At 42.8% G+C, this 3483-nt stretch overlaps 1 pseudogene; it reads left to right on the forward strand.

Moving 5' to 3' along the window:
* The first annotated feature begins 1336 nt into the window (after positions 1–1336).
* LOC116586899 lies at positions 1337–1705 on the forward strand (annotated as a pseudogene).
* The last annotated feature ends 1778 nt before the right edge of the window (positions 1706–3483 follow it).

The raw sequence follows: 3483 nt of genomic DNA on the forward strand, positions 1-3483 counted from the left end.
TAGTTGAGTGCTTCTGCGAAAATAGCCTTGAGCTGATATTGATGAATTCTATACTCTGCTTCTGGCTTGCAGTTCTACTTTTAACTACTATCTCTTGTTTAGATTAGCTGATAGTATCTACCTGCCATTGTGGTTGCCGGGATCTTTCGGACACCCTCTCTAGCTTATACTTCTGTATGCTGAATTCTACCTTCCCAATTTAGAACCTAACTCTGCATTTCCCAACTTCTTTTGCCAGGGACTTAGTTTCGCCAGTCAGATATACTCCTAAAAATTTTGATTTGGAAGAATCTATGTGGGGAAGGAAGTGGGGTGAGGGGCATCTAGCATAGGAATTGCAGTGAAAACTATGATGATATTGAAATACTGTGGAAGGGACAGAAGACTGTAGATGGAAAAGCAAGGGAATGGAGAATGGAACTCTTGGCCTGCAAAGGACAGTCAGAGCATATCAATGTGTGAAACAAACCAGGTGAAGTTGTCGACAATAGGGACATGGTAAATAAATACAGTGAACTAGGGAAAGCGGACCCTACCTGGAAGAGAGAGTTGCTGCTCTCAGCTCTGTTCCTGGTAATTGTGCCTGTGTGGTGTCAGATTTTTCAAGAAAAAGTAGAAATCCAGGTTTTTGGGTGGAATTTCCTAAATTTTGAATATTCCCAATTAATTCAGAATTATTTTACAGGTTTGCGTGATCCATAAAATAGAAGTCAGACGCAGTCCACAGGTTGCCATGTTTTGATCTCTGTTATTGGTGAGAACACACACTCATCAAGAAGCCCTGGAAGAATGGCAAGATAGGAGGGTATGGAAATACAAAAGCCAGGGAATTGATAAGGGTAGAGTCTGGTTAACATTGCACAGATCCAAGAGACATCTGTTAGATAAGGATAGAATAAGGTCCATTGTATCCATTGTATTGGGAGCTTGGAAGTCATTGATAACATTTGTCAAACCTCTTCTGCTAACAGAAGAGACCAAATTGTGGAGGGCTGAGGAATGAGGGAGAGGTGGGGCAGTGGAGACCCAGCGAAGATTACTCCACAGGTTGAGGGAGACACAAGAAGGCTTTTATTTTTTTTTTGGAAGCCGAGCCAAGGCTGAAGTCTTTTTAGATATATGTTTGTACATATATATGTATATTTGAATTAGGCAAGCTTTACTAATTATATCATTTCAATTTTCCATAACCTTAATTAAGTTTAAGGAAGCTCTATACCCAGTGTGGGGCTTGAACTCACAACCCTGAGGTCCAAAGTCACATGCTCTACCGACTGAGCCAGCCAGGTGCCCCTCTATAACCTTATTTATAAAAAGTTTATGAAGCGAAGGGCGGCATCCGTAGGCATTCAGAATGGTCCAGCGTTTGACCTACCGTCGTAGGCTGTCCTGCAATACAGCCTCTAATAAAACTAGGCTGTCCTGAACCCTGGGTAATAGAATCGTTCACCAAGAAGGTTGGGAAGGCACCAAAATCTGCATGTGGCATGCCTAGGTCGACTTCGAGGAGTTCGTGCTGTGAGAACTAAAGTGCTTATGAGGTTGTCTAAAACGAAAAAACGTCAGCAGGGCCTACGGTGGTTCCATGTGTGCCAAGTGTGTTCATGACAGGATCAAGCACGATTTCCCTGTCGAGGAGCAGAAAATCGTTGTGAAAGTGTTGAAGGCACAAGCACAGAGTCAGAAAGCTAAATTAAAAAAAAAAAAAATGAAGCTGTTTTGAGTAATAAAAAAATCAAAAGGCAAAAAAAAAAAAAAGAACGTTTATGAAGCATATTTATAGGCTCAGGTTAATAAAACCTCTGTAGAGGGAGAAATAAAAAACAATGGAAGGAGGGGAAACTGGGTTTCTCAGTCAGTTAAGCCGCTGCCTTAGGTTCAGGTCATGATCTCCGGATCCTGGGATGAAGACCCCAGTCGAGTCCTTAGGCTCCTGAGGAGTCCACTTCTCCTCCTCCTTCATATTCATGTGCTCATGCTCTCTCTCTCTCTCTCTGTGTGTGTGTGTCAAATAAATAAAATCTTAAAAAAAAATGGAGAGAAAGCTGTTAACGGAATTTTCGGAGGTGATTGGGAGGGGTTGTGGTGGGAAGACAGATAGGAAAATGAGATTCTCTGAGATTAGAGGAAAGACAATTAGAAATTTTATGGAATCAGGGAAACTCATGACTTATGCTGGCAGGAGAAGCTGAGGTAATTCTTTCCTTATGACAGCAATTTTCTAGTTGTGCAGATGAGATAAAATTCACTGAGAGAGAGGAGAGTGGGAGTGGACATGTTGTTTGAGCACGGTGGTGAGGCTTTGGAAATGCCATGGAAGGGAATGGGAAAGAAAGGTGTATTTTAAATATTGCTAGGGAATCTAAAGAACCCAGTTTCTGGTTAGTTCCCATACTTGTATAGGGGCATCAGTTTATACTCTTTCAGGATTTCATTCTTTGCTCAGCAGCATAGGTATAGGTGTGGAGAGGGTAGATTTCACTGAGCTGTAGTTAGGATTTTGGCCATAGGGTGTAGGTAAATGGACAGGAATTCACAGAACCGTGGTTTTGGTGAGAGAATCCTTGAGGTGTTTGAGGTAGGAAATAATATGAGACTAGGAGGGAGTCAAATAGCAGGAAGTTGAAAGAAGGCCCTTTTAGTCTTGGTTCAGAACATTGGGGCATTGTTGTTCCATTGGAGGCATCCCTGGGAGCGTGTCACTTACAACTGTTTCAAGCCTGTGTGTCTGTTGAATGTGGTTGTTTAGATCTCCCTCTTCTTAGAAGAGGTGGGCCAGATGAGTAGCCACTTTTGCCTTCTAACCCATGGATGAAACTGAAGCACTACTTGAAGATGATGCAGAAGTCCTAGAAGTTGCCAGCAAGTGTCCTGGAAGGTGAATTGACCCAACGTCAATTTAAGGGAGAAACAGGATTGGAAAGCCACTACTTTTCATTCAAAATTCAAGTCTTGGGTGCCTGGGTTGCTCAGTGGGTTAAGCCTCTGCCTTTGGCTTAGGTCACGATCCTGGGGTCCTGGGATCGAGTTCCACACCAGGCTCTCTGCTCAGCAGGGAGCCTGCTTCCCTTCTACCTCTCTGCCTGCCTTTCTGCCTACTTGTGATTTCTGTCAAATAAATAAATAAAATCTTTTAATAAGAAATTCAAGTCTGGCTGGCTCAGTTGGTAGAGCATGCAATTTTTGGTCTCGGGGTTGTGAGTTCACCCCCCATGTTGGGCAAGAAGATTACTTTAAAAAAAAAAGAAAAAAAATCAAGTCTCTTCTTGATAAACTTACCTCTCAATGCATCTGGCTGAAAGGGATGATGGAGGCAAGCCCACAACTCCTAGCCAGCCCAGCTTAAGCTTCCCTAGGAAGAGCTCCCTTAATATAGTGGAAGATGAGACCGTTAGGGAAATTGTGCCTTGTGCTGTTTCTAGCTCAGTGTCTTTATCACGGGTAGGCATACCCACAACATGAGGCCACATTTTGTATGAGAAT

This window comes from Mustela erminea, chromosome 3 (assembly GCF_009829155.1).
Source record: "Mustela erminea isolate mMusErm1 chromosome 3, mMusErm1.Pri, whole genome shotgun sequence".
Taxonomy (NCBI): Eukaryota; Metazoa; Chordata; class Mammalia; order Carnivora; family Mustelidae; genus Mustela; species Mustela erminea.